Raw genomic sequence first — 23,345 nt, 5'->3', positions numbered from 1 at the left:
TGGAGCGCCCTGACCAGGCGCCGTCAGAGGAAAAGCGCCCTCGACCAGTTAATCTGTGGTAAGCACGATATACGCCAGTTCATAGTGATTGCATTGTAGTTGGTCGTGTGCCCAGCGACAGTAGCGATGTTTATTTATAAGTTAGACATGTTTTAATAAGGCAGAAGGCCTGAAATAGGAGAGTGAAGAGGGAGGAACACGGAGCGACGTCCGTCCTCTCTGAGCGCTGGCGGACGACTGAGGGAGCCGGCTCCGGATGGAGGAAGACCCTCCCAGCGAGTGAGGACGCCGCCGCCAGGCGAGGTGGAGTATGGACCCGCCCAAAACGGGGGAGTCCACTCTCACTGTATGTAGAGAACAGATAGAGGTTTGAGGCAAACATATTGTGTGAATATTTTTTGTTTATGTGTTAAAGGGGAACATTTTATTGGAGTGTCGATGGGTTGCAGGTTTGTCTTTTGGGGAAGAAGTTGCTGAGAACTTCGAAGCCAGCAGATGAAGTAGCTGATGAGACTCCAAGGTAGTGGAGCAGAGGACCTCGAGCTGCGAGGAGAAGCAGCAGTGAAGAGGAGTGTCACGTGCTTCTGTAGAGGTGGTGAAGCACCATAGTTACTCGAGGAAACTTCATGGTGTAGCAGCCAAGAGAGCTGTGGAGGAGCCTAGCAGAAGGGTGAAGCACCGTAGTTACTCAAGGAAACTTCATGATAGCAGCCTGGAGGAGCTGCAGAGGATCCTGGTAGTGAAGCCCGGAAGAACCTAAGGATATTAGGGTTGTGAACTTCCAGAGGTGGAAGGGGAAGTTCTGGTGGATTACTAGTAGGGAGTTGATAGTGTTTGGTTGTCATTAGCGTGCAAGACGCAGTGAGAGGTGAGTGACTGTTGGCATTCTTGCGTCAAAGAGTTTTTTTATACTGAAGTATCAATGAACATTTATACTGGTATATGTTATTGCATTCAAATGCTGGTTTTCTATATGTATATGTTATCTTGCTGATGGTGCAACAGTGTGTAGGCTTGACCAACTTGAGGAAGTTAATAGTATCAGGTGGTGAACCAGGAGGTAGGATACCACTTGATAAGCTGATAATAGAGTTCTGATGGTATTGGAGTGCAACCTGATTGTGATATTATAGAGTATAGGATTCATTATTATTATATGTGTGTATGTATCGTGTATGTGCTTTGTTCAGTAAATGTGTCACAATTTGCTGGTGTTTGCCCTTGTCCTAGTGAGGCTTCCCAGGAGGTAGTAAAGAAGGAGAGAGAGAGAGAGAAAGAACCATGAACCACTGCTGTGGACAGGGTAGGAGGTAATACTAGTAAGTCATAGGGGGATTGAGGAGATCATATCTCATAAGGAGAGAGTGGGGAGTCACAGCGGCTCGAGTGGGTGTGTGCACGTGACGACGAGGCTAAGTGTTGGAGCCGCATCCCCTGAACGTGTGACGTTGAGCCCCTCTCCAAGAGCCAGAAGCGCCAAGGGTGATCTCCTAGTATAAGCACTCTACCGAGTTGTGGGTTGGGTTGTCCGTAGAGGAGGATCAACGACGACTACACCAACCAACCCACAGTCTATATAATAACACGCTCCCTCATGTTTCCCTATACACACCCCTCCCCATTTTTCCCTATACTCACCCTACTCCATATTTCCCTACACACACCCTCCCTCACGTTTCTCTACACACACCCTACTCCATTTTCCCTACGCACACCCTCCCTCATGTTTCCCTATTCACACCCACCCCCATATTAACCTACACACCCCCTCTCCCATGTTTCCCTACACACTCCCCCATGTTTCCCTAAACACACCCTCACTCATGTTTCCCTACACACTCATCCTCCCACACGTTTCCCTACACACACCCTCCCCCATGTTTCCAAATACACACCCATTCCCATGTTTCCCTATACCCACCCTCCCCCATGTTTCCCTACACACTCTCACCATGTTTCCCTACACACACCTTCCCCCATGTTTCCCAATACACCCTCCCCCATGTTTCCCTACACACCCTCCCCCATGTTTCTCTACACACACCCTCCCTCATGTTTCCCAATACACACCCTCCTCTATGTTTCCCTACACATCCTCCTCAATGTTTCCCGACACACACACTCACCATAGCTTCCCTACACAAACCCTCCCCCAAGTTTTTCTATACACACCCTCTTCCATGTTTCCCTACACACCCTCCCCCATGTTTCACTATACGAACATTCCCTTATGTTTCTCTATACCCACCCCTCCCCCATGTTTACCTACAGACACTGTCCTCCATGTTTCCCAATCCACACCCTCCCCCATTTTTCCCTACACACCCTCCCCCATGTTTCCCTACACACCTTCCCCAATGTTTCCCTGCACTCACCCACCCCAATGTTTCCCAATACACTCACCCTTCCCCCATGTTTCCAAATACACACCCTCACCCATGTTTCCCTACACACACATTTCCTAAGTTCCTCTACACACACCCTTCCCATGTTTCCCAACACACACCCTTCCCATAGTTTCCCTACACACACCTTCCCCCATGTTTTTCTGTACACACCCTCCTCCATGTTTCCCTATACACCCTCCTAATGTTTCTCAATATACATCCTTTCCATGTTTCTCTATACCCGCCCTCCCCCATGTTTCCCTACACACCATCCCTCATGTTTCCCTATACACAACCTCCCCCATGTTTACCTACACACTTCCTATCCCATGTTTCCCTACACACACCCTCCCCTATGTTTCCCTACAGACACCCTCCCCCATGTTTCCGTGTACACACGCTCCCCAATGTTTCCCTATACCCACCCTCCCCCATGTTTCCCAATACACACCCTCCCCCATACTTCCCTACAAACCCTCCCCATGTTTCCCTGTACACACCCTCCCCCATGTCTCCAAACACACCCTCCCCATGTTTCCCAATACACACCCTTCCCCATTTTTCCATACAGATCCTCCCCCATGTTTCCCTACACACAACCTCCCCAATGTTTCCCCATAAACACCCTCCCCCATTTTTCCCTATACACACTCTCCCTCATTTTCCCTACACACACCATCCCCCATGTTTCCCTATACACAACCTTCCCAATGTTTCCCTATTCACACTCTCCTCTATGTTTCCCTATACACACCCTCCCCCATGTTTCCCTATACCCACCCTACCCTATGTTTCCCTACACACCCTACCCCATGTTTCCCAATACACACCTTCCCCCATTCTTCCCTACACACCCTCCCCATGTTTCCCTATACACACCCTCCCCCATGTTTCCCAACACACACCCTCCCCCATGTTTCCCAACTCACACCCTCCTTCATTTTTCCCTACAGATCCTCCCCCACGTTTCCCTACACACAACCTCCCCAATGATTCCCTATACCCACCCTCTCCCATGTTTCCATACTTTCCATACACACCCTCCCCCATTATTCCAAACACACACACCCTCCCCATGTTTCCCTATACCCACCCTACCCCATGTTTCCCTACACACCCTATTCCATGTTTCCCTACACACAATCCCACATGTTTCCCTACACACACCCTCCCCCATGTTTCCCTATACCCACCCTCCCTCATGTTTCCGTCACGCACTTTCCCCCATGTTTCCCTACATGCTCTCCCCATGTTTCCCTACACACATCCTCCCCCATGTTTCAGAATACACACCCTCCCCCATGTTTCCCTGCACATCCTCCCACATGTTTCCCTACACACACCCTTCCCCATATTTCCCAATACACACCCTCCTCCATGTTTCCCTACATAACCTCCTCCATTTCTCCCGACACACACCCTCCCCCATGTTTCCCAATACACACAGCCTCCCCCATGTTTCCCAATACCCTCCCTCCCCATGTTTCCCAATACACACCCTCCCCCATGTTTCCCAATACACACACCTTCCCCCATGTTTCCCAATACACACCCTCCCCCATGTTTCCCAATACACACACCCTCCCCATCTTTCCCTACACACACCCTCACTCATGTTTCCGTACACACACCCTCCCTTATGTTTCCCTACACACACCCTCCCCCATGTATCCCTACACACACCCTCACTCATGTTTCCGTACACACACCCTCACCCATGTTTCCCAATACACACCCTCCCCATGTTTCCCTATATTCCCCCTCCCCTATGTTTCCCAATACACACCCTCCCCCATGTTTCCCAATAAACACCCTCCCTATGTTTCCCTATACCCACCCTCCCCCATGTTTCCCTACACACACCCTCCCCATGTTTCCCTAAACACACCCTCCCCCATGTTTCCCTATACACACCCTCCCCATGTTTCCCAATACACACCCTTCCCATGTTTCCCTATACCCACCCTCCCCGATGTTTCCCTATACACACCCTCCTCCATGTTTCCCTAAACACACCCTCCCTCATGTTTCCCAATACACACCCTCCTCCATGTTTCCCTACACATCCTCCTCCATGTTTCCCGACACACACCTCCCCCATGTTTCCCTACACACACCCTCCCTCATGTTTCCCAATACACACCCTTCCCCATGTTTCCCAATACACACCCTCCCCATGTTTCCCTACGCACAACCTCACTCATGTTTGCGTGCACACCCCCTCCCTCATGTTCCTACACACACCCTCACTCATGTTTCCCCATACACCCTCCCTCATGTTTACCTACACACTCCCTCTCCCATGTTTCCCTACACACACCCTCCCCCAAGTTTTTCTATGCACACCCTCTTCCATGTTTCCCTACACACCCTCTCCCATGTTTACCTACAGACACCGTCCTCCATGTTTCCCAATCCACACCCTCCCCCATTTTTCCCTACACACCCTCCCCCATTTTTCCCTACACACCTTCCCCAATGTTTCCCTACACACACCCACCCCAATGTTTCCCAATACACTCACCCTTCCCCCATATTTCCCAATACACTCCCTCACCCATGTTTCCCTACACACACAATTCCTAAGTTCCCCTACACACACCCTTCCCATGTTTCCCAACACACACCCTTCCCATAGTTTCCCTACACACACCCTCCCCCATGTTTTTCTGTACACACCCTCCTCCATATTTCCCTGTACACCCCCCTAATGTTTCCCAATATACACCCTTCCAATGTTTCTCTATACCCGCCCTCCCCCATGTTTCCCTACACACCCTCCCTCATGTTTCCCTATACACAACCTCCCCTATGTTTGCCTACACACTTCCTATCCCATGTTTCCCGACACACATCCTCCCCTATGTTTCCCTACAGACACCCTCCCCCATGTTTCGTGTACACACGCTCCCCGATGTTTCCCTATACGCACCCTCCCCAATGTTTCCCAATACACACCCTCCCCCAAAGTTTCCTACAAACCCTCCCCATGTTTCCCTGTACACACCCTCCCCCATGTTTCCAAACACACCCTCCCCCATGTTTCCCAATACACACCCTCCCCCATTTTTCCCTACAGATCCTCCCCCATGTTTCCCTACACACAACCTCCCCAATGTTTCCCCATACACACCCTCCCCCATGTTTCCCTATACACACCCTCCCTCATTTTCCCCTCACACACACCATCCCCCATGTTTCCCTATACACAACCTCCCCCATGTTTCCCTATACACACTCTCCTCTATGTTTCCCTATACAAACCCTCCCCCATGTTTCCCTATACCCACCCTACCCCATGTTTCCCTACACACCCTACCCCATGTTTCCCAATACACACCCTCCCCTATGTTTCCCTACACACCCTTCCCCATTATTCCCAACACACACACCCTTCCACATGTTTCCCTATACCCACCCTCCCCCATGCTTCCCTACACACAATCCCACATGTTTCCCTACAAACACCCTCTCCAATGTTTCCCAATACACACCCTCCCCCATGTTTCCCTATACACACCCTTCCCCTTGTTTCCCTATACACACTCTCCTCTATGTTTCCCTATACACACCCTCTCACATGTTTCCCTATACCCACTCTCCCCCATGTTTCCCTACACACACCCTCCCCATGTTTCCCTAAACCCCCCCTCCCCTCCCCAGGTTTCCCTATACAGACCCTCCCCATTTTTCCCAATACATACCCTCCCCATGTTTCCCAATACCCACCCTCCCTCATGTTTCTCTATACACCCCCTCCCTCATTTTCTCTACACTCACCCTCCCCCATGTTTCCCTACAGACACCCTCACTCATGTTCCCTACACACACACACACACTCATGTTTTCCTACACACACCCTCCCTCAAGTTCCAAACACACACCCTCACTCATGTTCTCTACACACACCCTCCCTCATGTTCCCTACACACACCCTCCCCCATGTTTCCCTGTACACACGCTTCCTCATGTTTCCGTATACACACCCCTCCCCATTTTTCCCTATACTCACCCTACTCCACGTTTCCCTACACACACCCTCCCTCATGTTTCCCTACACACACCCTACTCCATTTTCCCTACGCACACCCTCCCTCATGTTTCCCTATTCACACCCACCCCCATATTAACCTACACACTCCCTCTCCCATGTTTCCCTACACATTCCCCCATGTTTCCCTAAACACACCCTCACTCATGTTTCCCTACACATTCATCCTCCCCCATGTTTCCCTACACACAACCTCCCACACGTTTCCCTACACACACCCTCCCTCATGTTTCCCAATACTCACCCATTCCCATGTTTCCCTATACCCACCCTCCCCTATGTTTCCCTACACACTCTCCCCATGTTTCCCTACACACACCCTCCCCCATGTTTCCCAATACACCCTCCCCTATGTTTCCCTACACACCCTCCCCCATGTTTCCCTCCACACACCCTCCGCCATGTTTCCCTACACACACCCTCCCCCATGTTTCCCAATACACCCTCCCTCATGTTTCCCAATACACACTCTCCCCCATGTTTCCCTACACACACCCTCACTCATGTTTCCCTACAGACACCCTCCCCATGTTTCCGTGTACACACGCTCCCCCATGTTTCCCTATACACCCTCCCCCATGTTTCAGAATACAAACCCTCCCATGTTTCCCTATACACCCTCCCCCATGTTTCCCAATACACACCCTCCTCCATGTTTCCCTCCATACCCTGCTCCATGTCTCCCGACACACACCCTCTCCCATGTTTCCCTATACACCCTCCCCCATGTTTCCCTATACCCACCCTCCCCCATGTTTCCCAATACACACCCTCCCCCATGTTTCCCAATACACACCCTCCTCATGTTTCCCAACACACACCCTCACTCATGTTTCCCTGCACACACGCTCTCCCATGTTTTTCTATACACACCCTCCCCATTTTTCCCTACACACACCATACTCCATGCTTCCTTACACACCCCCTCCCTCATGTTCCCTACACACACCCTCACTCATGTTTCCCTATATACACCCTCCCTCATGTTTACCAACACACTCCCACTCCCATGTTTCCCTTCACACACCCTCCCCAACACACACCCTCACCATGTTTTTCTATACACACCCTCCTCCATGTTTCCCTATACACCCCCCTAAAGTTTCCCAATACACACCCTCCCCATGTTTCTCTATACCCACCCTCCCCCATGTTTCCCAATACACACCCTCCCCATGTTTCTCTATACCCACCCTCCCCCATGTTTCCCTTCACACCCTCCCGCATGTTTCCCTACACACACCCTCTCCAATGTTTCCCAATACACACCCTCCTCCATGTTTCCCTTCATACCCTCCCCATGTTTCCCAATACCCACCCTCCCCTATGTTTCCCTTCACACACCCTCCCCATCTTTCCCTAAACCCACCCTCCCCCATGTTTCCCTATACACACCATCCCCATGTTTCCCAATACACACCCATCACATGTTTCGCAATACACACCCTTCCCCATGTTTCCCTATACACAGCCTCCCCAATGTTTCCCTATACACACCCTCCCTCATTTTTCAATACACACACCCTCCCCCATGTTTCCCTATACACACCCTTCCCCATGTTTCCCTATACACACTCTGCTCTATGTTTCCCTATACACACCCTCCCCCATGATTCCCTATACCCACCCACCCTCATGTTTCCCTACACACACCCTCCTCCATGATTCCCAATACACACCCTCACCCATGTTTCCTTACACACCCTCCCCCCATGTTTCCATATACACACACCCTCCCCATGTTTCGCTATACCCACACTCACCCATGTTTCCCTACACACCCTCCCCCCATGTTTCCATATACAAACACCCTCCCCATGTTTCCCTAAACCCACTCTTCCCCCCAGGTTTCCCAATACACACCTTCCCCATTTTTCCCAATACACACCCTTCCCATGTTTCCCAATACCCACCGTCCCCCATGTTTCCCTATACACGCCCTCCCTCATTTTCTCTACTCTCACCCTCCCCCATGTTTCCCTACAGACACCCTCACTCATGTTCCCTACACACACCCTCCCTCATGTTCCCAACACACACCTTTCCTCATGTTCTCTACACACACCCACACTCATGTTTCCCTACACACACCCTCCCTCATGTTCCCTTCACACACCCTCCCCCATGTTTCCCTGTGCACACGCTCCCTCATGTTTCCCTATACACACCCTCTCCATTTTTCCCTACACTCACCCTACTGCATGTTTCCCTACACACACACTCTCCCTCGTGTTTCCCTACACACACAATACTCCATGTTTCCCTACACACACCCTTCCTCATGTTCCCTACGCACACTCTCCCCATGTTTCCCTACACACACCCTCCCTCATGTTTCCCAGTACACACCCTCCTCCATGTTTCTTTACACATCCTCCTCCATGTTTCCCGACACACACTCTCCCCATGTTTCCCTACACACACCCTCCCCCATGTTTCCCTATGCACACCCTCCCTCATTTTTCCCTACACACACCCTCCCCCATATTTCCCAATACACACAATCCCCCATGTTTTCCTATACACACTCTCCTCTATGTTTCCTCATACAAACCCTCCCCATGTTTCCCTATTCCCACCCTCCCTTATGTTTCCATACACACACCCTTCCCTATGTTTCCCAATAAACACCCTCTCCCATGTTTCCTTACACACCCTCCCCATTGTTTCCCAATACACACCCTCCCCATGTTTCCCTATACCCATCCTCTCCCATGTTTCCTTTCACACACCCTCCCCATGTTTCCGTAAACCTACCCTCTCCATGTTTCGCGATACACACCCTCCCCATGTTTCCCAATACACACCCTTCACATGTTTCCCTATACCCTCCCTCCACCATGTTTCCCTATAAACACCCTCCCCATGTTTCCCAATACACACCCTCCCCCATGATTCCCAATACACACCCTCCCCCATGTTTCCTTACACACCCTCCCACATGTTTCCATATACACACCCTCCCCATGTTTCGCAATACCCATTCTCCCCCATGTTTCCCTACACACACCCTCCCCATGTTTCCCTAATCCCACCCCCCCCCCAGGCTTCCCTATACACACCCTCCCCATTTTCCCCAATACACACCCTCCCCATGTTTCCCAATACCCACCTTCCCAATGTTTCCCTATACACGCCCTCCCTCATTTTCTCTACACTCACCCTCCCCCATGTTTCCCTACAGACACCCTCACTCATGTTCCCTACACACACACTCACTCATGTTTCCCTAAACACACCCTCCCTCATGTTCCCAACACACACCCTCACTCATGTTCTTTACACACACCCTCACTCATGTTTCCCTACACACACCCTCCCTCATGTTCCCTACACACACCCTCCCCCATGTTTCCCTGTACACACGCTCCCTCATGTTTCCCTATACACACCCCTCCCCATTTTTCCCTATACTCACCCAGCCCCATATTAACCTACACACACCCTCCCCAATGTTTCCCTAAACCCACTATCCCCCATATTTCCCTAAACACACCCTCTCTCATGTTTTCCTACACACACCCTCCCCCATGTTTCTCAAGACTCATCCTCCCCCATGTTTCCCTTATCACACCCTCCCCAATGTTTCCTTATACCCTCCCTCTCCCATGTTTCCCTACACACTCATCCTCCCCTATGTTTCCCTACACACAACCTCCCACACGTTTCCCAACACACACCCTCCCCCATGTTTCCCTACACACAACCTCTCACACGTTTCCCAACACACACCCTTCCTCATGTTTTCCAATACTCACCCATTCCCATGTTTCCCTATACCCACCCTCCCCCATGTTTCCCTACACACTCTCTCCCATGTTTCCCTACACACACCCTCCCCCAGGTTTCAAAATACACCCTCCCCCATGTTTCCCTACACACCCTCCCCCATGTTTCCCTATGTTACGGCCCTATTGGATCGCAACTGGGTTCTTTCTCTGATCTTGGTAGAGTTTGGGTATCCGGCCCCAAGCTAGTAGTGGCTTTCAAGAGGTGTGTTCCGTAATGCAAGTAAATTAAAGGGGAAGGGATACAAATTAACTAAACTTAATATATAATTAAACCTTCACCAATAAATAAATATATAAATTATCACACAGGGGGTATAAACACTATAATATACAACATGGTCTTCCTCTGAAGACGCAGGAATGTTCCACGGAGCTCAACGATGCTTAGCCCTTGGTCCTCTTGTGGCCTCACGATGAATCCTTCAATTCTCTCGAGTCTACCCTGGCCACAGGCCAGCCAAATCACAGTTCCACTGGGGGCACCGTCGTGGAGGCCTTCAACCACAAATCCAGCCTGTAGCTGGCAGGTTCCAATCAGTTCCGCTGGTTAGGCCACTCCACGACCGATACTAGGGTTGCGAGCCCTAGGCAGGAGCCTCGTGTGATTTCACAGATCACTCTCCTCACCACAACACCCCAGTGGTTAGTCTTCTCCACCAGTCAGCCCCGGGCACGACAATCCCTGGTTCTCCCACTTCACAGGCAGGCTAACACAACAGTGTTCATCCGGGGGGTGACTCACAGCTTCAGCAGCAAATGCGTGGAGGTTCTACGGCTGCCTTGGGTAGACTGATCCATTACAGCATTCCCAGGTCGACTCTGTAATCAGACACGTCATAAGTACTAGGGACACCCTAGGGCACCTCACTTACAAGTTTAGACACAAACGCCCACCTATCCACTCCATAGATGGCGTTGCTGTCTAAGCGTCCCCTCACCAGAGGTCAGCAGCGGCTGTGTTATGAGCTGATTAGGACGGGAAACTAGCCCTTGTGGCCGGTATATCTCGTCCTCACTAGATGGCGTCGTCCATTTGGAGGGGGTTTCGGGAGCTGACCCACAGATGGCGCGGTTGTCACTGCTGTGGGAAAAACCTGCTGGGATTGATATAAGAGGAGACTACTAGAGAATTGGACTGAACTAAATTAAAAAATTACTGTGCAAATTAATTCCAAGAATCTCTAGCTAGGGTCATAAATCCTAGCTCCTCTTTTCCTAATGATAGATTGTGGGCTGTAAGGGACAGGTGGGATGAATGGATTAGTTGATAGAAGTTCCAGTCCACCTGTAGACAGGGATCTCACATCAGCTTGTATATTATACAAGGATAAGATTTGATAAATTCAGTTATATGACTGAACACTGGCTCTGTTTAAATCAGAGATTTAAACATACATAGTCTAACCTAGCACCATAACTAACAGCCATAAGGTTCTTATACTATAAACAAATTAAATTGCAAAAGTATAATAAATGACTTTAAATGTAGTCTAAGCACTTAACTAAGTACTAGATATTATTCAATTAAATGAACTTGTATGATAACTTATAAATTAACTAAGCAAGCAATTGTTAACTTTATTTATATATTCAAATATATATGCAGACATATTTATATTCAATTTATATGATTATGTAGTCAGCTTGACTGAATCCTTTTCCACACAATGGACACTCATGAGACTTTATTTACGCATTGCGACTGAATCTTTTTCTGACAACTGGACACTCATGAGGTTTAGTGCCTGGACAAGGACCTGCTGGTCATCTACAATATTAATAAACTTACTGAAATGTAAGGCTTAGCCTCGCTTTTTAACCAACAAACAGATTTATAGAATATTAAAGTCACACAAGCATACAATTGGCCAATCATATACCAAATAACCTTCAATATACTTCTCTGCCAGTCGGGGTGCCTGTCTGACAAGGTGCCAGACTGATTAACTCTCTCTTGTTAAGTTTAGGCACGATATTTTGTCACAGCGTTGCTGTATGATGTACTGGTAGCGTTGCTACGTGATTGATCCTGCAGTTGCAGAAGAATGATAGTTCCTGATGATTAGGAATGAAGGTGGTGGAAACCGTGTCACTATGAGCTCCACTATACACTCTTATTTTATATAAATGTTCTAGGATTTTCCTTGTAGATATTGTCCAGGTACTCCCCCAATTCTAGAGAGTGTTCACTGGTGATAAAGATATTAGATAAGGTGTCCTTGAGCTGGTAATGTTCGCTAAGGATCCGTCACACGTGTTCACAGTTGTCAACAAACGCGCGGTCCTCCTCGGCTCTCGTGGGCGCTTCTCACCCAGATCCCTTCCCATGCTTCCCGAGCACGGAAGTCTTCTATGAATATTGATTGATTATTTTTACAGTCTAGACTTATGATTGAGATAAACCGTAATTATAATATAATTTGATATAGGATATAAAGCTTATAAGTAGTACTTGATAGTACCACTGATTCTTATTAAGGATTCGATTTTTATCCCTACCGGATATTGAATCAATGTTCCAATAATTTTTTAGTTATAAAATCCTTCTAGAAGTTTCTGGATCCATAAGAGATCATGCACAAAGTCACGTAGGCATCTATAGGGCCCTATGCGTACGGGATCCAAGTGGCATTATCTTCTAGGATCAAACTGTATAATGAATCTATAATGATTCTGATATGATTTTAGATATGATTTTGATATGATACAGAAATTATACATTTCTTAGATGATAATTAGTTATGGTGGGTAAAAATTTCCCACATCTTCCAGAGGGAGAGAACTGGCACAGAGTCCAATACTAAGGACAGTAGTAACCAGCTGTATTTATTTACTCTCCACCGGATTGATAATACAAGTGCAAATTTTGCTTGCATTTTTGTGCTGCTGTCCGTTGTGGACGATTGTGTCTGTTAGGAGTCTGTGGGTCATGTGGAGTTAGAGTGTCTTGAGGTCTCTCAGGATCTAACTGCAGCTGGCTCACTGATTCCATGTGGATGAGTTTGTCCAATGTCTTTAGGGAAGTTGTTCCTTTAGACAGGATTTTGACTATTCTCAAAATCCCCTGGCTATCTGGATGGACTGAGACAACTTTACCTAATGGCCAGTCAGCCCTAGGGTCATCACTGTCTACCAAGACAATATCGCCAGGTTGGAGATTAGATATATTATGTGGGACATTGGCCCCATAGTGATGTTCTCGAAGAGATGTAAGATATTCTTTTGTCCAAACATCATTCCATTTTTGGATTATGCTGGACAGATGCTTATACCCCTGAACCAACTCGCTCTGACCCACATATGAGGGATCTCTGATCTCACCATCCACTAGAGATGGTACTGGAGTCAGAAGTCTTCCATACATTAGGTGTGCAGGACTTAATGGCTCATGTTGAGTAGGATCATCAGACAAGTAAGTCAACGGCCAGTTATTCACCCTTGATTCTATTTCCGTGATTACTGTCTGGAGTTCTTGAAGATTGATTTTCTGAAGGTGTAGAGACTTTCTCAAGGATCTTTTGACAGTTCCTATTAACCGTTCATAAAATCCTCCGTGCCATGGGGCTCTCGGAGGGATAAATTTCCATCTGCAATGACGCTGTTCCAGTGTGGAAGTAACTGTAGGATGGGAACAAATTTCCCGTAGACATGCTTCTCCAGCTACCAAGTTTGCTCCGTTGTCTGAAATCATCAGCTTAGGGCATGAACGGCGTGCTGCGAATCTGCGGAAAGCTTGTATAAATGATTGAGCAGTCATATCGGGTGTTACCTCTAAATGTACTGCCCTGGTGGTAGCACAGGTGAACAGACAGATGTATGCCTTGATAGGTTGCTTATCTGGAGTCCCTGTTAGATATATTGCTCCTGTATAATCTACTCCTGTCATTTCGAAAGGGTGTAGATGGACCACTCGTTCCTTTGGTAGGGGTGGTGGCCCTGGATAAGAGCAAGTTCTTGCATCGTACCTTCGGCATATGCAATTTTTCAAGATTGATTTGACTGACTGTCTTCCCTGAGGAATCCAGTACTGTTGTCCGATTTATGTGAGTGTGTCTAACACTCCTCCATGTTTGATGATTTGTTGATGTGTATGCAACACAATCAACCTGGTGATCCAATGATTTTTTGGTAAAAACCATGGATGCACAGTATCTAGATTGATATCTGCGTGTTTAAGTCTCCCTCCACAATGCAGAATGTTGTGATTTTCTTGGTCTATCCACAGACCGAGATTGTGTTTTAACTTATGCGGAAGATTTTCATAGTTATTCCCATAAGTTTCTCTCTGGGCTTGTCTTACCCAATAGATAAGTGCATCAGGAAAGGTGTATTTTATACCTTTTTTCCTGAGATAATGAAACACGTTCTGTGTTACATTGATTAATTTGATGAGCGATGAGTAACGAGTACAATCCAAGACTGATATTTGAGCTTGCTGCCTGGTGGTAGTTATGGTTTGTGTCGAGATGACGTGTGGCTTTTGTTCAGGCCAACTACCATTCACTAACCATCGAGGCCCATGAAACCAAATATCCGCCTTTGCAAATTGTTTAAATGTCATACCTCTTGATAAAAGATCAGCTGGATTATCTTTTGTTGGTACATGCAACAATTGAAAGCCTGCGGAAATTTCTTTAATTTCCGAGACGCGATTTTTTACATATGGAGTTGGACAGTTGTCGTTTCGTACCCATTGTAATACAGCTTCATTGTCAGACCATATAATGACATCTTTGATGTTCATGGTAGACAAGACTTGTTTGATATGCACTGCTAAGCGTGTGCCAGTTAGCAATGCAGTTAGTTCCATCTGAGGCAAAGCCCTTTTTTTTAATGGAGCAACTCTGGCCTTAGAGGTGATAAGATGTGATTGATTAGAAGTCACTAAGTAAGCACAAGCTCCAAAGGCTTTGGCTGACGAGTCTGCGAATACATGTAGTGATACTTCATCATTTTCCTCGACTATGTGTCTTGGAAAGATTATCTTTTCAACTAAAGTTTGTTCTTGAGCCACTACCATCCAAGCTTTTTGTAACTGGAGTGGTAGTGGATCATTCCAACCAACTTTAGTCTTCCAAGCTTCTTGCACCAATAAACGCCACTTGATAGTTAAAGGATTTAATAGACCAAGTGGGTCGAATACTTTGCTAACTTGTGAAAGCAAATCCCTTTTTGTAGCAATGCAATAATTTACTGGTACAGCTTTGATTTGAATTGTGTCCGAGATTAAATCCCACTCCATGCCTAACACCTTTTGTGATTCTGGTACATGATATTCAGGGTAATCTCTTGCTATTTGATTATTCAATGTTGTATTATTAGAGGCCCAAGACTGTAGTGGCATGTTGGCACCTTGTAGTTCCTTGTTGGCCTCTTGATATAATTGTAACAGTTCAGTAGTACTGTTAACTGTCCCTTGAAAATTATCTACATATAGATTCTGACTGATTTCAGCCTTATAGGGACTTGATGATTTCTTCAGATGAGTATCTAGAGTTGCTTGCAATAGAAATGGACTACTTGTCGCGCCAAAAAGAACTGATGAGAATCTGTAGGTCACTATAGGACTATTGATATCTTCTGGGTTCTCTACCCATAGAAACTTAGTGAAGTCTCTATCTTCTTCCTGCAAGCCAACTCTTAGAAAGGCCTTACTTATATCTGCTGAATACGTATATTTGTTAAGTCTAAACTTCAACAGTATGTCATACAATTTCTGAGTTAGACTTGGACCTGTTTGCAAACAATCATTTAGACTGGTTCCTTGGGGTCCAGATTTAGAGCTACAATTAAAAACTATCCGTAAAGGAGTCGTTTTTGAATCTCTCATTACAGCCATGTGTGGTAAAAAAACCAGCGTTGAATGTAATGAAACGCCATTTTCTGGGTGAGTCCCGGAGGCTCCCCGGAGCTATCCCAGGCTGATATGCTAATGTCAGACTTTGGCATCAGTCATGTGTATGGAGTTCTTAGGCCTACTGGGGACCACAGCCAGAACCGGGCCCCCTCAGAGAGGCAAGGGGAGCAATGGCCTATAGAAGCCCCCGTGTAGTTGGAAGCATTCTATGTCTGCCATCGACCGGAACAGGCACCCAGAAAGGTAAGCGCCCCAAAACAAACCCCTATTCTGGTTAAAATTGCTACCTAAAACCGAACTAGTGGATAGAACTCCCCAACCGAAAACAAGCAAACTAGTGTGACGTCACACACTGCCGCGCCGCCGTCTGCGCAGCTCCCCCCTCCCCGGGAGGGGGAAGGGGGAGCCCCAGACCCCCCGTGCCGGCTACCCACACCTCAGTTCTTGAGGCTGGATGTCAAAAACGCGAAAAACCGCCGACCGGAGGGAGGGAGGGATGCCGGGGAGCCTCCGGGACTCACCCAGAAAATGGCGTTTCATTACATTCAACGCTGGTTTTCTGGGGGGAGCCCCGTCGGCTCCCCGGAGCTAACTACCCACAGACAGAAAAAGAGGGACTTACCCGGGAGGCGGTCGTCGCTCACCCCTCAACTCGAAGCCGAGACAACTGGCTGCAACCGCCGACCCAAAGCAACACAGGCCCGACGAGGCCCAGGGACATTCACAAGGTAACGAGCAGCCAGGACCCTGTTCGACCGCCAAAATCCCCGCGCCCGAATATCAGACCAAGACATATTCCCAAAGACGGCAGCAAGAGCCGCGAACTTACGAACGTCATGGGCACGGGGATAGACCGCAGGCTGGCTGGACCTAATAACCCTGCGGACGACCTGAGAGACCCGAACCCGCGAACAGGGAAGAAGGGAAACCGGATCAACCCACAGTGCGTCCCCGGACACAGAAGCTGTGGCGCGCAAATAACGGCGAAGCGCCGCAACCGGACACAAAACATGATGCACCCCCGGCCTGACCAACCAAGCATTAACCACCCATGGACCCCTCCGGAACGCAGCAGTCTCATTCTTCGCCAGAAAAGAAGGAGACGGCTGCAAACGAACAAAACTATCACCACGACCAAAAGAGCAGAAACCCCTGCGCCGGAGGAGAGCATGAAGCTCCCCTACCCGACCCCCAGAGGCCAAAGCCAATAAGAAAAGTGCCTTGGAAAAACAATCCTGGACCGAAGGGGCCACAACGAAACGAGGAGATGAAAGGAAAGCGAGCACTCTGTCCAAAGACCAGGACGGCTCAGGCGACGCATGAGCAGGCCGGAGGTGAAACAATGCACGAGACAGCTTGCGAAACGGCGCAGACGTAACATCGATACCGAAAGCAAGCTGAAGCGGCTCCGCCAGCGCCGCACGATACGAAGCGACAGTGTTAGGCATAAGATGACGGTCCTGAAACAACCACGAGAGGAAGGACAAGACCACCCGAACAGACAAGGAGCTAACACGACGAAGACGCAAAAAGAAACGGAAGGACCGCCAGGAAACTTCATACTGCCGCCGAGAAGAAGCCCTCAGGTGGGACACCAACAAGGAGGCCACCTGATCACCATAGAGATGATGATAGACTCGAGTAAAAAAAATCATACGCGAAGACTCGAGGAGAAGATCGAACCAGCTACGTGACGTACCGGCCTGATCTGCTGAAAGAGGCGGAGCCGCGGGAAAACCCTCGGGTTCGGACACCGAGCAACCAGCGCCTGAAACCAAGGCTGGGCCGGCCACCAAGGGTCCAGAAGGACAACTCTCCCCCGGTAAGTGGTAAGTCTCTAAGCGAGTCAGGACCTGGAGCAACAGCCGAACCGGGGGAAAGAGGTACAGGAACCCCCACCTCGACCAGTCGAGCCGAAAGGCATCGACCCCGACGGCCTCGCAATCGGGGAAGGGCGCCGCATAAACGGGAAGACGCCGCGACCACGCCGACGCGAAGAGGTCCACCTCGGGGCGCCCGAACGTCTGGCAAAGCCAACGGAAGGACTCGTCGTCGACCGTCCACTCCGTGGAGAGGGGAACGAAGCGAGACAGGGCGTCGGCCAAGACGTTGGACACGCCCCGTACGTGAACCGCCAGGAGAGCCAAACCCCGAGAACTCAGCAGACGAGTCACCCGAAGCGACCAACCCCAAAGAGACAAGGACCGCATCGAACCCCCGCGGTTCAGGCAATGAACCACCGGAGAGCAGTCCGAATGGAGCCGAATCGTCGATCCGCGGGCCACCCGAATCCTCCCCAGAGCAAACCACACTGCCGCGAACTCCCGCACCGTACTGTGAGCTCGACGGAAGGACGGACCCCAACGCCCCTGGCCGGCCTGGTGAGCACTGGTCACAAAACCCCAGCCGAGAGACGACGCATCCGTGTACACATCGAGCGAGGGCTCGGGTAGGCGCCAAGGCACCGAACCCCGAAAAACCCGAAGAGGAAGCCGGTGACGCAGCAACCGACGCAAGTCCCCCGGGGGTCGAACTCTGCGATCGCGAGAGAGGCGGAAGGGGGAACCCCGAAGGAACCAGAACAGCCGTCGAAGCCAAACCCGACCCGGCGGGTAGACCACCATCGCGAAGTTCAGGCTCCCGCACAGCCCCTCGAGCAACCGCCGGGTGACCCGAGGGCCTTCCAGAAACAGACAAAGGCGGGACCGCAGCCGCAGGAGAGAATCCGGAGGGAGAGACAAGGAGGCGGTTCGAGAGTCCCACACGAGACCCAGCCAAGTCCGAACCTGAGAGGGAACCAGATGGGACTTCCTCCAGTTCACCAAGAACCCGAACCCGGCGAGCTGGGAAAGAACCAAATCCCTGGCTAGCAAGCAAGCTGACTGGCTGGGAGCCCAAACCAGCCAGTCGTCGAGGTAGGCCAACACCCGAACACCTAGGAGACGCAAACGAGCCACCACAACCCGTGTAAGGCGTGTGAACACGCGAGGTGCCAGGTTCAACCCGAACGGGAGACAACAAAAGCGGTAACTCAGACGCCCCACTACAAAACCGAGCCAGTCCCTGAACCGCGGATGAATCGGGACATGCCAATAAGCGTCCCGGAGGTCCAGGGACACCATCCAAGCTCCCGGCTCCAAGAGGAGCCAAACCTGAGACAGCGTAGTCATCCGAAAGGAGGGGCAATGAACCCAGGGGTTCAGACGGGACAAGTCCAGAATGAACCGCAGGTCCGCGCAGTCCCGTTTCGGAACTGGAAACAGACGGGAAACCCATCTGAGGGACGACGTCGTTTCGACGACGCCCAAGCGTACCCACTCCAAGACGACTCGACAGAGCGCAGGGGAAGAAGCCTGCCCTGCCAGCCCCGACCCCCCAAAGGGGGGAGGGGCCACCCAACGCCACCGCAGGCCGCGAGACACGACCCGAAAGGCCCACGAATCGTGGGACCAGGCGCAGGCGAACAGCGCAAGCCGCCCCCCCATCACCCCGTCAAAGGGGCAAACCGCGAAAGGGCCGGCGACCCTTACGAGACCCAGAACCCCGCACAGCGCGAACACCGCGCCGACCAGACGAGGGAGGGTCCGCAGGAGGAGCCAACCCCAAACCTGACACCAGAGGCCTACCACGACGAGAGGAACCCCGAGCCCTGGCACGACCTTTCCGGGAAGACCCACCCCGGGACCCCCGGAAAACCAACAAGTCCGACATCTGACGACAAGCCGCCGACGCAGCCTGAATAAACTGCGCCACGGCCGACTCCCCAAACAGGAGAGGACAAAAAGGTGAAGAACGCCTCAGAGCTAGAGCCCAAGCAGATTCCACGGAGGAACCCAGCACCGCCTGCCGACACGCGAGACGGGAAGCATAGAACAGGGAAACCGCATCCCGCAAAATCGGCGTGAACAGCTTCAACAAGGCAGCCGACGAACGCGCAGCCGAGGACAAGGTGCCGGACCCCGGGACGGACCCAAGCGTCCCCACATCCTCCACGAGCCAATCCGAAGACAGCTCCAGGAGGGAAAAGAACTGCAAGGCCGAACACAAAAGGCCCCGAGCGCGCAAGTCCTCCGCCACGAGCGCCGCCGAAAGGGAGGGAACCTGCACATGGAGCTGAATAACGCCCACATCGCGGGGAAGGGCAGGGGCAAACAAGCACTCATTCAGGTACTCAAGTTCACCCCCCAGGAAAACCTGAAGCACCGTGGAAGCTTCCCGCCACTCCAGCGTGCGGGAACGACAGAAGGAATGCCAGGAATCCAGACCAAACAAGGGGCAGTCTGCTAGCCAGGACGACTCCGGAACCTCGTAACGGAGCCAGAAAGGGAACGAAGTCCCAAACCTGAACGTGGACGGATCCATTTCCGAGGCATAATCCGGGTCACGCAGGAGGTAAGCCGCAAAGGCCGCTCGCACCACACCAGGTTGGATGCGATAAGCCGAAAACCTCCGGAAGGACGGAACCGACGTACCCGGGGGAACACGGAACCGTACCCGGGGAGGGGCCGACACCAAATCCAACTCGTACGCAGAGGGGGGGAAAGAAAACCCCACTCCTTGTAACAATAAGCCCCGCTCAGTGGGAAGAAAAACCCAGGCGGGGTCCAGCGGGGCCCAAGGCCCCCAAGTCAGCCCCTCCCCAGCCTCGAGGTCCGTCACCACAGGACCCGAGGCCGAGTCCTCTCCCCAAGCCCCGAACCCACAAGACAAGGACGGAGCAGCCGGAAAAGCTGGAGGAAGGGGGGCCCACTGGTCAGACCCTGAAGCTTCGGCTGGGAGACAAGACTCGAATGCCTCTGCCGCCCCCCCCGGAAGGGGGCAACCCCCAAAGCTGCCCGAGACTCGAGATCAAGTAACCCCTGCTCCGACCCCGAAACCCTCAGACGCTTCGGGGCCGGAAGCAGGGGCGGGGGACCAGAATGAACAGAAGGGGAAGGACGAGGAGGTGCGGACTGAACCAGGATCGAAGCGACCCCCACCCCCAAGTCCGGGTCTCGAAAAGCAAAGCGGGGCAGCCCCGGGGCATCCGGGGAAGCAACCAACCGAGCGCGTTGCAACAGACGAAACCTAGACTGCAACGCACGTGCCGCCTGTACCCGAATAGAATCATCAGAGGATTGGGTAAATTGAGTCACAAGCAAGCAGCAACACTCTCAGGACTCAGGGTCGAAAGTATCACCGACCCAACAGGCAGCGTGGCAGAGGCAAAAACAATGAGGGTCACCCTGAGACAAGGGGACCGAGCAACCCTCAAACTCGCACACAGCGAGTGGGGACTCCGGGGTCACATCCATCGGACCCACGCGCCCCCTAGGGGATTCCCAGGGTCCTGAGCGTTTACTTTAAGAGGACTCGCGCTCAGGTAGTCCCAGGCAGGGTGCTGCAAACCGGCGCCCAAAACTACCAAGCAAACTTCTAAAGCTGAACCCCAGGGACGTGTACACTCACGGGGACCTAGCAGGGGGCGCCACCGAGGAGAACAGTAGAAGGGCAAAAACAAACTGAATAAAACCCCCCACCAGGCAAAAACAAAAAGAAAAACAAAACCCCGCAAGAGGACAGCGAACCCCAAGGAACAGAGCCGGCCACGATGTCGGGAAATACAAGCAGAGCAGCACCCTGCGCCCCTACCAGTGCAAACTGCCTCTTACCTGCCGGTAACAAGGGAGAACAGAACACCCAAGAGCCCAACAGGCGGCCGAAAAACCGAAAGGTAAAACGGACCAGCAGAGGCAGACCCCGAGGAGCCTGTGGAAGGTGGCCCCAAGCCCCAAGGGCAGTACTTACAGGGCACCTAGGGAAGGCAGCCCTAGGCGCATGCAGCCCGAGTACGGAAGATAACTCCTGGCTCTCGCACCCACAAAACTAACACCACACGCAAAGCACAGTGCAGTAGCGAGACCGGAGCCAGAGCACACGACCATCGCCTATAGCATCAGCCTCAAGAACTGAGGTGTGGGTAGCCGGCGCGGGGGGTCTGGGGCTCCCCCTTCCCCCTCCCGGGGAGGGGGGAGCTGCGCAGACAGCGGCGCGGCAGTGTGTGACGTCACACTAGTTTGCTTGTTTTCGGTTGGGGAGTTCTATCCACTAGTTCGGTTTTAGGTAGCAATTTTAACCAGAATAGGGGTTTGTTTTGGGGCGCTTACCTTTCTGGGTGCCTGTTCCGGTCGATGGCAGACATAGAATGCTTCCAACTACACGGGGGCTTCTATAGGCCATTGCTCCCCTTGCCTCTCTGAGGGGGCCCGGTTCTGGCCGTGGTCCCCGGTAGGCCTAAGAACTCCATACACATTACTGATGCCAAAGTCTGACATTAGCATATCAGCCTGGGATAGCTCCGGGGAGCCGACGGGGCTCCCCCCAGAAATGGCCTGTTTGCTTATTGTCGTGTTTCACGACTTCGATGAATTTATTCTTTAATTGTTGAGCTATAATCTCATGATAGAGTTTTAAATGCTCAGGCCTTTTTCTTAGCTTTGCTAATTGAGATTTAAATTGGCTATAAGCCATGTGATAATTGGTAGGTAAGGTTTTATGGTTGACTTTCCATGGTAGCCTTACCCAGTATTGTCCATTATGATACTGTACAGTTTCTAAGTACTGATTGTATGCACAGACATCATCAGGACTTGGTTGTTCAGGAATTATTCCTATGGCATCAAGTTCCCACAATTGATGTACAGATTCCAATCCATCATCAATCATGTGGGGGATATTAAGTGGTGACTGTTCTTTGCCTAGCCATGCCACGATTACAGTTTCTATATGATGTGATTTTACAGGAGTTGAAGGTTCAAGATCTAGTATAGGTCCTGTCATCAATATGCCTCCTGCCGATTTGAGTATATTCATACCCATACATTCCTCTGATCCCAGAATGAATCGATGATAGTAGTCAGCTCCAATCAGGATTCCGATATTCCCTATGTAGTCAGAATCGAGTAGAGGATCTGCTAATTGGATTCCTTTTTCTTTTAGGAATTTAATTGTTGCTGCCAGACCAGTCACTTCCATTTCAGTAGGAATTTTATCAACTACTATGGCTTCGACTGTCCTTTGGGATGTACCTAGACAGACAATGAGTTGTACTACCGGAAAAGTTCTACGACCTGAACTGGTAAAAAACCCTGATATGGATGTAGATATTTGCTTTGAAGATTTAAGTTGTAAATCTTCTGCCATCTTTTTACTGATAAAGGTTTTCTGAGAACCTTGATCAAAAAAGCCTCTTGTTTGAATACAAATTCCTTGATTGCATA

General features: G+C 50.6%; 1 protein-coding gene across 1 annotated transcript in view; it reads left to right on the top strand.

Annotated features, from left to right (window-relative positions):
• Window positions 1-23,345, top strand: part of LOC123761176 (inversin-like) — a 187,691-nt gene that overhangs the window by 48,702 nt on the left and 115,644 nt on the right. The window lies entirely within an intron of this gene.

This window comes from Procambarus clarkii, chromosome 41 (genome assembly GCF_040958095.1).
Source record: "Procambarus clarkii isolate CNS0578487 chromosome 41, FALCON_Pclarkii_2.0, whole genome shotgun sequence".
Lineage (NCBI taxonomy): Eukaryota > Metazoa > Arthropoda > Malacostraca > Decapoda > Cambaridae > Procambarus > Procambarus clarkii.
Note: the sequence above shows the minus strand (reverse complement) of the source record. Positions and strands in the feature narration are given on the sequence as shown.